Below are 14423 nucleotides of genomic sequence, written 5' to 3'. Positions count from 1 at the left end.
CCTGGTTAACCTCCTGAGCAGGTGCCTCACGAGGCTTCAAGGCCCTCAGCTCCTGAAACTCCCCTGAGAGGCAGGGACGGCCAGGCCAAGCTTCCCAGCCCTCCTACCGGGCTGCCTTGTCAGAGGGCACAGACCGCCCAAGTCTACTAACAGGGACAGCCGGCCCCAAAGGCCAAGGCCCACGCAGAGCAGAGAGCAGAGGGTCAATGACCAGCGCAATTCAGAAGCCCCAGCGGCTCCACTCTCCCCCTGCGGAGAGGGGGCTGGGGTTGGCCGTGGCCAGAGGATCCACAGGGCCTGGCAGCGGTGCGAGGGCACTTCTGTCTCTGGTGGGGGCTGCACTGACATTGGTCATGGAGGGTGGGGCTTGCTGGCTCTGATCCCCGGGCGCTCCGTGCGCTGGAGGTCTTAGTGTAGCAGATGCCGTGGGTGCCCCGCCCATGTCCCCGGCTGGTCACCCTCACACACCAAGGAAGGCTGCCCACGGAGGACACCTGCGACTCTCCGTGCCCCCTGTTCCCTCCATCAGAGCACATCCAATGACGTTCACAAAACAGCGTCCACTATGTGCCGGGAGCTGTTCCAGGTACAGGACAGAGAAAGCCCCATCCTCGTGGAGCTGACGTTGGGAGGGGTGACAGACATTAACTGACACAGCTGTATCTGGGTCGGGTGGTGATACGCGCTAAGGGGACACAAAGCAGGGTGAGGGGACAGAGGTGACGGCGTGCTGGTTGGAGGCTGACGTGGCCTCACTGCGTGCAGAGGGAGGGTGGGGACCAGGGCCCGTCCAGCCCGGATCGCCAGCCCAGGCACAGAGCAGGACACCGGCTGGCCCTCAGCAAGCACCTGCTTACCGCACATCTAAGGGAACAGAGCCCCCTCCTGGGGCCCTGGTCCGGGAAGGGGTGGCGGGCGTGGGGGGCTGATCTCAAATCTCCCGTCTCCGGTGAGACGTCTCCACACGGCCACATCCCTAGAGGACTGGGCTTCCCCTCTTCCCGGTGTCTCCAGGGTTCATTCCCCAGCAGATAGATGGAGGAGGGATTGAGGAGAGAGTAAGACCCATCCCCACTTCCGTTCTCCAGGCAAAGCTGGAACCCCCCACCCGAGGGGAGCGAGTGACTCAGACACCCCTCCCCCTGTGGGGGGCAGAGCCGGGTGGGGACGGGATCAGAAAAAGCCTCCTCCTATGACTAAGAAAATGACCGGGGACATCACACTCCCCTGGGAAGAGCCTCACTCGGTCCCCTCCTCGCCTCCGGGACCAGGAAACCCTCAGTTTCCTTGTAGCGCATGTTTCAAGCACATTGTTTTCCCCTCTTGATGAAGTGTAATTGGTTTAAGGCTCTCTGACGGTTATTTCATGTCTCCAAAGCATACTTTTCACGGGCAGATCAATTGCAAGGAAACACCCAGAGCCTGTGGAAATTAAATCTATTAACAAGTGAGCAGTGGCCAGCGGCTCACAGAGAAGCCACGACGAGGCGAGGAGACATGAGACTGGCGCTCTGCCCGAGGCCCTGGGGTGGAATTCACGCAGGGGTTTTATTATGAGTCTTAACGTTTTAGTTTTTCCCTGTGGCTGAAATGAAACTTCATTTCTGAGTCTGGAGAGGACGATCAAGGAAGAGTCAGAGAGCAAAACAGCCCCGTGTAGGGGACACAGGGGGGTCCCTCACAGGTCACCCCCAGAGGGATCTCTGTTCCTTAAACCCTGGGAATCTCGGGGAAGAGCCTCTGGTTCCCACGCCGCCCCCCCACATTTGGACACCGTGCACCGTCCCATGCGTGGGGGCCGTGGGAAGAGAGGACACCCGAGATGCCACCTCGACCCCACAGTCCATCAGGAAAGGGAAGCCAGGCAGGGACTCTGGACCAGCAGAGACCATTGCTGATGGCTGTGGGGGAGAGGGGTAAGAGGAGGGAGGGACGATCCCCTAATGCTAGAACATCTGCAAAAAGGGGTAATTTCCAAACATCCTGTGTGCTGGGATGGGCCAAGTTCCAAAGCCTCAAATGACACCAGAATCCCCACAATAAAAATTATACATTGACCTTAGGAATAAGACCAGCTCCCAGCCACTGGCAGCTTCTTATGAGCCCAGCTCTGGGCTAAACGCTTTCCATGTGTCACTTCACTCAAACCACATAACCCGATAACCTAATAATGTGGTAAATAGCATTATTGTCCCCACGTTACAGAAGAAACTGAGTCTCAACCAAGTAACGTCATGTGCTTTGAAGTGCCCAAAGGCTGTCTTATGTTTCCAACCTAGGCTGTCCTCATATTATGCCTCCCGACAAGTAGTCATCCAACTCCTGCTTGCATACCCCCAAGGATGGGGAGCTCACCACCTACTGAGTAGCCCGTTTCACCTCCATCTTAGGACAGCTTTGACCGGTGGACCGTCCTTCGGGCCACACTGAGGACACTAACACCCTCTTCCACGTGGCAGCCCTTCCTGTATCAGAAGACAAGTCTCGTCTGCACAGGGATGTTCGTCTCCAGGTTCGACAGCCCCATTCCTTTCCAGCGTTCCTCATCATACATCCTTCAGGAAGCGTGCTCCCCCAATCGAGGTTGAGTTTGTAGTCTCCTTTTACATTATCAGACAAGGCTGGATGCACTTCTCCAAGGAAGAACGCATGGCGGGGGGTCGGGGCGGGGGGGAACGGTGCCAAGCTCATAATTGCAGAAATGATGGCGGTGAAATTAAACGCACCATCGCACCTTTCAACACCTGAAGTTTGCAGCCACAGGGCTCAGTCAGAAGGTTCGGAGCCCACAGCCGTCTGAAACAGCGGGTGCTCACAGCGAGGGGAACTCTCAGCCATCGGTGAACAGCGGGGCCCTCTCTGCGAGGCGGGAACACCAGCTCTGAATCCGGCAAGATGGGGAAGAGCTCACGATTCTTCACGTCTCCTGCCTTAGGGCCAAAACAGGAAAGGAGGGGAGCCAGCAGGAGACATTTACCAGATGTCTGTAGTTAGCAGGAGCGTGAGCCGCGCTGTGGCCAGTGGGGAAACGTGGTCCTTGGGGCCAGGAAGGCCTGGGTGTAAAACCCCTCGCTTATGAGCTGTGTAACCCTGGCCGGTGTCTCAACATCTCCGGGCCAGTTTCCTCCCCTGACACAAGGTGCTAATAATGACCTTCTCCAGGGATGGTTTTATTTTTAGAATCAAATGAGGTCTTCCACCTGCTGGCTCCCATGCGTGCCCGGCCTATGTCCATTCCCTTGTCAATCAGTGCTGAAGATGAGGAGGGTCGGCTACGAGATGCGATGTCTGTAAATATGAATCGCTGCATTTTCCCCTCTTACCTGACCTTGGACCAAGCCTCTAGCTGAACTGGCCCTTTATACAGAACTCCCTGCGCTGTCTCCGCCTTCGGGACTGGACTGTCCCTGTAGGAAAGGCGGCTCTGCCCCTCTGCTTGCCGCCTGCCCAGACCTTCCCCAACGGCCAAATCCAGTTGGGTGCACCCGGAGCCCACTCACCAGCTGAGCACCCACGGTGTGCCGGAAACTTCCGTTCGGAGCACTGACTTGGCCCAGGGCTCACGGCTGGGATGTTCCTGGGACGCATGTAAATCAAGATCTGCCCAGCTCCTGAGCCTATGATTTGCTTCACACTCCACGCTCCTTCTGTGACTTCAGAGAGATCTCTTCTTTCCACGGCTGTAATAAGGAATTACAGAATCCCAGAGGATAGAGTCAGGAGGGCTTTGAACACAGACCACCAGGAGGGAGAGGCCATGGGGCCGAGAGAGGAAACCTCCACCGGGGTCAGGAAGCCTCAGCGCGCCCACCCGCACGCTGGTGACCTTGGCCCAGCCCCTTAACTGCTCTGAGCCTCAATTTCCCCATCTGTAATCCTGGGCCCAGACCACCTGTCTCCCTGGGAGTCTGTGAGGGTGGCCTAAGTGTAACACACGCGGAAATGCCTAGCGCTGTGCTTAGTAAAGAGGGGCTGGACCCAAACCTGGCCCACTGCGCCGGGGACGAGACCCGGGACTAGACCCCAGTGTTCTGATGCCCCAACTCCAGCCATCCAAGCTTGTAGTAGAGGCTCAACCCGGTGTCCCTCCCCTGGGACCCAGCAAAGAGTCATGTCACACATGGCACCTCCCTTAGCCACACAACCTTCGCCACATGCGAAGATGCCAGAATTCGCGGGGCGCCCCTCCCGGGGCACGCCTCCCCCAGCTCCTGGCCAGCTTCTTCTCTCCCTCCCCCTACATCCACCGTCCACCGTCCACCCGACGATAGCTGAGCGCACCTGCAGACAGTTGCTAGCGGCTGGTCGGTCCCTCCGCGGACACGGTGCGTTCCCTGTAATGACATCCATTAGTCTGTCTGACATCAACACTGTTCTCAGGTTAATATGTTTAACTTAATGAGGCATTATTTTCGGTTAGAAAACTCCTGAAGAAGCATGTTTCCTCCTGATGAGCTAAGCTGATGAGTAGATTAATCCTAGACTTGAACAAGCTGACTAAGAAAATGAAATCTAACCAGCTCCTTTTTCTTCTTTAGTTATGGGCTGAGCTTAAATTAATTTGCATAAAACTGTTCATTTCTTCGAGGAAGAAACAGGGAGAAGATCTCCACCGGGCCCTGTGAGGTGCCCTCCGTGTGCCGTTTGGTCCCCTCCCCCCAGCCCCAGCCCCAGCTCCAAGGACATGAAAACACCAAGGACCAGTTTATGATGGAGGGGCGAGGCGGGGAGGTGCCTCACACTGAGCATCAGGAGGGGCCAGCGTTCGAAAGAGGAGCTCTCACGTGGTGACCGAGATGCCAACCACAGTGGACAGAGCTGGGAGTCCATCTGGCTGGTCTCTATCGCTGCCAGCTCTGAGGGGCTCGCTGAGCCCAGCACTTAGTAGGCCCTCGATAGATGTTTGTTGAATGAGTGCCATCGATGCTCAACAGATGGCTTCTATTTATTCAAGGAATAAATAGATGTTCCTGATGTCCCAGATACATCTGGCGGGTGAGCCAGTGTTCATGACCACGAACCCAAAGATCCAAGACTTGACCAGCGGACATTCCCACGTCCCTCTCCCCATGGACACTCAAGGCCACTGCCAGCCGTGAGACGCTTCCTTTCTTTCACGACAATTCTCTGTCTGCCCCTGCTCCTAAGGTAGAGAACAGAAGCTGGGGCGGGGGGGGGGGGCGGGCAGCACATTCTGCCCCCATCCTGCTTGCTCAGTGGCCAATCTTCTCTCTGAAATCAAGACTGGCCGAGTTTCATATGTACACAGGCACCGGCCGGGTGGGATTGATAGGCAGACAGAGCCGCAGAACCAGAGAGATCACTGGGGCCACTTGGCCACGACCCAGGGAGGAGATAACAGTGGGCACGTGAAGAAGCCTCCGCTTTGCAGGGCTGCCGTGAGTGTTTCTGGAAAGCACCGGGGACAGCGCCTGGCACAGGCCAGGAGCTCGGGAGATGGTAACTATTATTAGTAGTTCATGGGCAGAGCAGAGTATCCGAAACGGAATCCTTGGTTGCCCAGCCTCCGGTCTCCGGGCCCAGGAACTGTGTCCAGTCTCTCCAAGGAGAGGAAAAAAGACTCCTAGGCTGCAAGGAAAATTTGTAGACGATAAGTTGCAAGAAGGAGTCTTTTGCGCAAGGAGGTAAGTCCCTTGTGCCGGGATGTCCCTTGTGCGGGAGGGTAAGGATTTGGTAGCAATGGAGAGCGATAAGAGGGCCAGATTCAACAAGTGACGAACCCTCACCTTTCACAGGGTCAGCGTGTGCCCACGGGACCCATACCCAGACCGTTTTGAAAAGGAAGGGTAGCCTTCAAAGGTTCAAATGTCCTCTTTCTCCATTTCGATGAAGTATGTTTCAGGCAGCAAAGTACATGGATAAGTGATGGAATTCTCCCGGGTCAAACCCTTTCCTCCTGCAATATATTCTCCAGACGGGAATCTCACTGGCTATAGTTTCATCAATAGCATGCTATAGTCACATGCGTTTCTTCTGAAGTGAGACTTGCATCCACCCTAGAAACACGAACGTGGCTCTTGAGTGTGTACGTTTGGGGGACGGAGACCCTAAACAGCAGAAATGGCCCCAGGGCAAATCAGTCTCTGGCTTTTCAAAGGCAGACGCTCCCCTTCCTTGACTCTGTTCTCCAAGAGTGTTTCTGGCAGAATTCTCTGGATTCAGAGAGGAAGTCAGGCCCTGAGTGGGGGGTCGGGCCATCCCGCAGCCTAGTGGGTGATCTGGAACCCGTTGCTTCCCCCTCTCTGGCCTCAGTTTCCCCCAACATGTAAAACACAGCCATTGGGCCAACTGGCGTCAAAGGATCCTTCTGGGTGGAATGTGACGTAAGTCTGAGTGAGGCCCGGGTGTGCAGGAGGACCCTAAATGAGCGGGGAGTGGAGAATGCTGGGAAGGGTGGCCCCAAGGAACGTGCCGGTTTAAAGACATGCCTTGGGGCGCCTGGGTGGCTCAGGCTGTTAAGCGTCCACCTTCGGCTCAGGTCGTGATCTCACGCTTTGTGAGTTCGAGCCCCGCATCGGGCTCTGCCCATTGACGGCTCGGAGCCTGCTTGGGATTTTCTGTCTCCCTCTCTCTCTGTCCCTCCCCTGTTCATTCTCTCTCTCACTCTCAAAATAAACTTAAAAAAATTACTCATCTTCTGCCATTCTGGTGGATAACTCTGGGCCCTGTGTGGTTGACACTGTCTTCTGTTCCCCATCTGATCTGGTCTTGAGCCCCACCATGGTCACTGAATTGATAACGGCCTCATCGGAGGGCTTGCTCTCCCTGCCTCCCTTCCCCACTGCCCTCGGGTGTTTCCTTCTCCCCCAGCTGAATCACGGGTATCAAAGCCTTGTCGAAGGTTCTGGCAACAGGGGACCCAAACTCCAACGATGCCTGAGAAATGGCGACGGACCCAGGGGCACCCGGGGGTGGGTGCTGGCACCGGGAGCTCAGCTATTGGGAGCTCTCGGTGCTCTGCTCAGCAGGCGTGTGCCTCCTTCCGTGTGTGTTTTACGCTATCACGCCAGAGTAAGAAGCGCCCCCCCCCCAAAGAACAGGGCCCTTTTCACTGCGATGCCCAGAGCATGCTGGTGGGGGAGGCAAGGTGGGAAGAACACCGGACAGACACCCGACACACAGACCACACCACCAGGGAAGTTGGTTTTGTCAGACGATGCATGGATGAACGGGTCGAGTAGAAACCACATGAGCTGGGGAGCAGACACACGAGTGAGCACGTTCAGGAACGAGTGAAGGAAGGACCCAACACGAGGCAGGTGAGGAGGAGGAAGGAGGCCCCTTGGGACCTTGAAGAGCTAAGTGCGCGGGCGGGCGGTGGAAGGAAGGAGGGACGGAGAGGACACGTGGTGGCAGTTGGGATGAGCGGACCGCAGAGCGAAGCAAGGAACGAATTAGCACAACACATGAACGAGAAAACCCTGAAAGGCGAGCGAAGGGATGAGTGATGGGAAATAAAAGAAACAAGCAGATGAGGCGTCTGCGTGTGTCAGGGGACACGGGGCTCCAGGCGTCCCAGCTGCACGGGAGAGGGAGTGGTCTGGAGAGCAGAAAACCCCCCGCGCTGAGGAAGGGGTGTCCACTCAGGCACTGGGGCCAGGGAAACCAGCGCGTTCCTCTTCCAGAAGTGTCCTAAAGTGACTTCGGTTTGGGTTTAATGAAAACATTATTAAGCCAGTATTATCGATGATGCCACGGGGCGGGGCGGGCCACTCCCTGGGACTAAGTGGCTTCGGTGCCCAGGGCTAAATGGAAACTGCTACACTGTCCTCACAATGAGGTCACAGAGAAGTACTTATTATGTGGCAACCCCCCGGCATGACTTTAATAATCGCTACTTAAATAACATTTTCACTGTCTCCTTACAAATTAACCTCCGGGAGGTGTCGTTAATGTCGACGTGGGAGACTTTGCTGAGCGGCCCGGGGATGAGGAGAGGCAGTGCCGTGACGGTCCTGAGACCCCTGGGCCGGTGATGCTGTGGACTCAGGTTTGGGGGAACCTGGGTCCAGGACGGCAGTCAAGTCACGCCCCCACCTGGGCCTCGCTTACCTGTCCCGTGAGGTGGAGAGGGTTCTCCAAATCCCCACCCTCCTGGGCGCCCGGGCGCTCTCACCGGAGACCCGGGTCAGGGTCAGAGTCAGTCACTGCCCACCCCCCCGATCCCCAGCAGGGCTCGTCCTCAGCAGAGAAACGGGGGCTCCTCCTGACCTGCGCTTCTCCCCCACCAGACGGAAGACGGGACCCGTCTGTGCACAGCAGGTGCTCAGCACACAGCAGGTGCTCAGCAAACGCTGGTGGGAGGGCCGGCCGGATCCCACCGCGCCAGCGGCTTTTACAAGCGGCCTGGAGTCCCTTGCAGGACAAGGAGGTTTGATAAGCAGACGGCCCCTCCCCGCTGTCCTCAGGGAGCCTGTCTGAGTCTCTCCAGGTATCACTGCTTCCCTTTACTTCTCCGCAGTCTCGCATCTGAGCCCCTCTACCCCACCCCGCACCCCCGTGCGCCCCCTCTCCTTCTAACATCCGGAGCCTGAGACGGAGGGACCGCATGGGACAACTGCGTGACTGTGCGGGACGCGAGCGCCAGGGCTCTGACCAGGGGCCCAGGGGCTCTCCCCTAAGGAAGAGCGCCCGAGGGGGCATCTCGTCTCCTGTCTCCACTGCCCCGACCCGCCAGTGACCGGGGTCAGCTCGTGGGTCTGGAAGAACTGGACGGTGACCCCCGGCCAGAAGACTCACTTTGACCCTGCTGCTCCTGTGGCCTGAGGGCTGTCGGCACCTGTGAGCGGGGAATTTCTGCCTGCTTCCAGAAGTCTGCCTTCCTAAGTAGCCCGGCTCACTCGGGCTGTCTTCTCTCCAAGGCGTTGGAAACCACACCTAACTGGGTCCCACCTTCAGATGTAAAGGAAAGCCCTTGTCTGTGTCTGACCCTCCGACCGTTTGGGTAGGTAACAGCCAACCCCCTCCTCCAATTAGCCGTGGCGGGGGGGGGGGGGTGGGCAAGACCAGCCTAAGAGGGCGGTGGGAGCTGATCACAAAGGGCCTGAGCACCGTGCAGATTGTGGACTCCATCCCCAAAGCACCAAGGAGCAGACACGAGAGCCCACAGTCAGTGCTGTGTAGCCAGGTTGAGTCGGCTTATCCAGGGGCTCAGGAACCCGGAGGTGACCCTTGGGGTGCCCAGGGAATCACATGACCATGAGTTAGCTTGGGGTCCATCACCGTAGGACCCTCCACCAGTTCCAGGACCTTCCTGCCTCCCATCTCAGTTGATGGTGTCGGGCAGGGAGATCCAGTGACCATCCCTGCCGGTCACCTGCCCGGCTCTGCCCGGCGGGACCAGCCTGGCTCAGACTCGTCTGCACCCCCTCTGCTCTCCCACAGCAAGTCCAGTCTCCCAGGGGGCAGCCCCAGCAGGGTCACCAGGAACCGGATCGAGGGATCCCTGCTCACCTTCCCAAGGCAGCCAAGGACACCCCCAAGGACACCAGCAACCAGACAGGCAGCTGCATGGTTTGCTTCTGGTTTGCTCCGTTCTTCAAATCATCCCTAAGCATTAACGAACCACTCTTAGAGATCAAGGAAGAAGTTCTAACACGAGAAGGAAAATAGAGGTGGCTCCTATGAAAAAGATCAATAATTAAACATAGACATTAAAATATCCTTTTCATATGATGCATTAACCCCTGGTTAGAGCCAATCCTTCAATAGTTAAGTGAGTAGGGGGTTCTGAGTATTTAAGGAACAAAGAACAGGGCTTCAGAGTCAAGCAGACCTGGGTTTGAGTGTGAGCTCGGCCACATCCGTGGGTAGGTTGCACTTCACCTACCAGACCTCCGACTCCTCATCTCTGGAGCGGGAGGGGGCGTCTCTCTCACAGGTGTAAGTGCAAGAACGCGGGTGCAGCGTGGGGCCCTGGAAACATCCCAGACGTGTCGCCGCTGTCATCGACTGTGTGAGGAGCAGAGATAAAGCAGGGGGCGTCCTGGGAGAGACGCTTCTCGCCTCTTGGTCCCCTTGGAAATGTCCTCAGTGGACTGCTTCAGCCAGTGTGATAATCTCTTATTCTCCTGACAAAACAAAGCTTGACTGCAGAAAGCTTTATCACCAAAGAAGAAAAGAGAAAAAAAAAAAAAAAAAAAGAAGATGCTCACCCCGCATTGTCCGTAGAATCCGTTTCTTACATGAGGTCCCTGGTTGCAAAGCGGGGAGGGCCGTCACTCGTCCTCCATGCGTCGCCCCACAGTAAGGACCAGACGGGCGGTCTCATTACGTCCCCACAGTGACTGTAGGGGATGCTATCTCCCTGCTGGGCACACGGGGGAAATTGAGACTCAGAGCAGTGACATCGCTTCAACAGCCCAACGGATGTCACTGAGCACCAACCATGAGACCCAGCAATGAACAAAGTCCCTGACCCCATGGAGACGGTGATGGGCTGGGGAACACAGATCATAAGGGATGAAGATATAGAATGTGTCAGGCAGCGATCAGTGGGAAAGGTAAGAATAGGGCTGGGTTTCAGGTGGCCTCCTTTGTCCTGAAGGAAGGCTTGCCTGTGTCTGTGGCCACAAGGCTTCTCAGAGCCGCTTCCTGTTGGGGAAACCCCTGGGCATGAAGAACATTCTTATGGGAATAACGGGAGTAGGACTCACAAATACTTCATTCATTTATTCATTCATTCGTTATTTGTTCATTCATTCCCCAGGCCTGGCCCCAGATAGAAGTCAGTGAAACAGACAGACAAGTCCTCCCTCCCGGAGCTCACGATCCAGCCCAGGACCCGATGTCTACAAGGTTCGCACAGATCGGTGAGGCCCTGCCAGCCCTTGGCCTGTCTAAGCCTCAGGCTCCTTGTCCGTATGACGCAGGCGATAACAGCACCCACTGGCCGGTCACCCGGTGGCGGGCACAGTGTCGAGGGCTTCCGTGCTTCATCCCAGCCACGACCCCCCTGTGCACCCACAATGTGCAGATCAGGAAATCGAGGCCCAGAAAGGTGAGGTCAGCTATGCAGAGTCACAATCCACCAGTGGCTTCAGGGTCAGAGGACCCGAGTTTGTGTCCAGGTTCGGCCGTTCCCAGCCGCGTGACCCCAGGAAGGTTCTCCCCGCTTGGCCTGTGTCCTCATCAGTAAAGTGACATGGCAGTGACACCTGTCTCGAAGGCTGGGAGGGCGCCTGGCACAGAGGGCTGTGACAATGGTAACAGCAGCCCCCTCCCCCACGGGGCTCACTGTGCTGATCCCCCCGGCAGCCCCTCTATGGAATGCACTAGAGAACCCGTTAGCAAACTGCCCTATTGTCTCCAGTTTGCAGATGAGGAAACCTCATCTGTAGATTCTTTCTGTCATATCTTTATTTTAAGCATGTTCGTATTAGAGTCTCCCCCTGGAATCATTCTATTACTTGAGGTTCTTGGAATTAATCTTTCTATTTTTGTCTGCTTCCTCTCACGTAGGATATTCCATTTCTTTTGGACTTTAGGTTTGCAAGCTCCTCTTCGTCGGGGCCTTCTCTGCGGGAATCTCGTATAGCCTGAGCGGAGGACGTGGGCATACTGAATTATTCTGGATTGGCTTTTTCAGACGCTCCAGAAGTACCATCAAGCTGGATCCAATCATGACTTAGTTCCTTGGCATCTCTTTCCAGAAATCAAACTTGCAAAGTGAATTAAAACTATTACGACCAGGGAAGGTGCCGGCCCGTGTTTACAAATTCCCAGGAGAACTCTGTGTTATTATAGCTCTACCCGGAGTCCAGAGACAGACAAGATTCCCTTCCATCCCCTACATCCTCCCAGTTGAATCTGTTTCTAATACACTCTTCCGCTGGAGACATAACACTTCAAAAATCCCAGCTCTGTTTGGAGACTGAATACCCAACTCACGGGGTCCCATGGGCACAAGACCTCATCTATCCCTGTTGAGAGGGGGACGCCCGAGTCGTAGGGTCACCGGAATCCACAGCCTCGCTCCCAGCCCAGTTGACCCTTGCTTATCACCCAGCTTGTCGTTTCTTCTCCACTCCCTGGGGATGTCCCTGCTTGTTCAAATATTTGCTTGTCCCTGGCTTTGATCAAATATTTCTAGATTTTGTAGGGAAAAGGCTTTCAGAAGCAGGAGTCAGAACCCAGCCTCTAGGTTGGGTCCGTCTCCTGCCCCACTCACCCCAGACCCATCTGGGCTCACTGAGTCTGAGGACCCCATGGGGCATCCAAGGGCAAGGGTCCAGGAGGCAGCTGGATATATGGATCAGGACTCAGTACGTGGGCCTGGGGTGTGGACACAGATTTGGAGTACAATGGATGTGCTCACTAACCTCTTGCGGAACTCACAAGTGTCCACAAGGATGTGTTTGAGCAGTTTCTTCCCACGTCCACATGTGCCTGGGCTTGTGTGGCAAAGCTGTGAACTTTCAGGCCCGAGGCCTGGATCAATGACAAATAGAGTGGGAATTCACGGGCACCATACCCTGCTGCTTTTAGGGGAGGAACCATCTGGATTCGCGTGACCCGAAAGTGGAAAGGAGGCAGCCTGGGGCCGTATCCGTAGCCTAGGGTTTGGGGTTGGCCAGACATGCGTCTCCACCTGGGCTCTGGCACTTTCTAGATGTGTAACTTAGAGCAAGTCAGTTCTCCTCCCTGGGCCCTAGCTGGAAAATAGAGATAATAAAGCCCACCTTGAGGGTGATGTGAAGACTGAGATCACACAGGCCGGCGTGCTGAACTGGGCACGTAGTACTGCCTGAGGAAGAGGGTCCAGAGCCTCTGTCCCATCCATGCTCAGTCAGGGCAGACAGACCTGGGCTCAAGGCGGGCCTCGGAGCATCCAATTTACTCAGGTGGGAAATGGAGGGAAAGGTTCTCCAGGCAGGGGAGCCAGAGATGCGAAAGGGTATGGAATGTTCTGGGAGCAGTGAGTGGTTCCGGGTAGCTGGTATGATGGGGGAGAATGGAAGCGGCATAAATTCTGAGGATCACAAGGAAGACCCAGGGGAAAGAAACGGGTACAGAAATGTCCAAACGTCCCAGTGAGTCACTGCAGGCACAGCTGAGTACGGGTCAGAGACATGGGGCTTGACCATGGCAGCCAGGAGACGATGCACACGTCTGTCCTCAGAGGACCCAGACCTTCAGGGCCCGGGAAGCAATTCCTCCCCTACACTCAGCATCGTGCCGTTTCTTTCAGTTGCCCTCATAAATGGGTGCTGGGGATCTGGACAGAGTCCCACAGGGATACAGCGACCATGAAAGGGGTCGGAGCCAATGGCCTGTGGTTGGTTGGAGGGAAGAAGTTGACCTAGTATATCTGTACGCAGCTGATATTGTGGTTACTATTATTTATATGATAATAAGGGACTGATAATAACATCAATATTTTGTTGATATGATTTTTATATGATTATTAATAATAATAATTAATATGCATTATAGTTAACATGTGTTAAGGGCCAGGCACTATTCTGAGAGTTGTGTGTATAAATACATATATGTGTGTTGTGTATATATATATATATATGTATATATATATACACAACACACATATCATATATATGTGATATATACATATATATGATATGTGTGTATATATATATGGCATATACATATATATGATGTGTATATATACGATATATACATCTATACGATATCTACATCTATACATATCTATACATCATATACATCATACACATATATATACATACACATCGTATAGATGTATGTATCAGCTTATTTCCTCCTCAAATGTCCTCATAAGGAGAGTGTTAGTGTTACCCCCAACTCACAGATGAGGAAACTCAAGCAAGAACGGTCGAGATCACCAGAGAAAGGGAGTCGGGGATGAGAGTCAGGCAGGTCAGAGTTCACATCACCTTCTGGCTCCTCACCAGCTGTGTGGCCTTGAGCAAGTGACTCCACCTTTCGGAGCCCCGGTTTCCTCTCTGTCAACTGGGGGATGGGCCCGGCGCCCTGTCGGATCAAGGCCTGGCAGAAGCTGCAGGGACAGGAGTGTCCCCCTCTCCCGAAATTGCGGTCGGTACCAGGCATACGTGGGACTAGGACATCTACAGGAGAGGACAGTCCCATGGTGAGAGAAGAGCTGCTTCAGCCGCCTTCTGAGACCTTCCTGGGGGTCTGTGAGGACCAGAAAGCCCAGGGTATGAAATACCAGTGCCACCTCTGGGGTCCAGACCCCACCTGGCAGGGAGCAGGGACCCTCAAGGCCATCTCCGCAGCTGTGGGCAGAGGGGCTGAGCTCCGCACATGAGGCTGCACTCCCCAGGCTGTCTTGATTACCTTTCTATGAAAAACAGGCTGAAATTATATTGTCAGCAGTTAATTATCACTTGTTAAACAAGTGTGTGTCCAGATTGCAAGTTTTCTTTCCATAAAGGTTTGCAAAA

General features: G+C 55.1%; 1 long non-coding RNA gene across 1 annotated transcript; it reads left to right on the top strand.

Moving 5' to 3' along the window:
- The first annotated feature begins 8717 nt into the window (after positions 1 to 8717).
- LOC122241243 lies at positions 8718 to 11824 on the top strand. The gene is made up of 3 exons (XR_006221277.1): positions 8718 to 8965; positions 10730 to 11020; positions 11508 to 11824. It is a non-coding gene; the product is annotated as an uncharacterized LOC122241243 (long non-coding RNA).
- Positions 11825 to 14423: the final 2599 nt, after the last annotated feature.

The sequence above is a fragment of the Panthera tigris genome, chromosome C1 (genome assembly GCF_018350195.1).
Source record: "Panthera tigris isolate Pti1 chromosome C1, P.tigris_Pti1_mat1.1, whole genome shotgun sequence".
Lineage (NCBI taxonomy): Eukaryota > Metazoa > Chordata > Mammalia > Carnivora > Felidae > Panthera > Panthera tigris.
The sequence above is the reverse complement of the archived record's forward strand: the minus strand, read 5'-3'. Positions and strand labels throughout refer to the sequence as shown.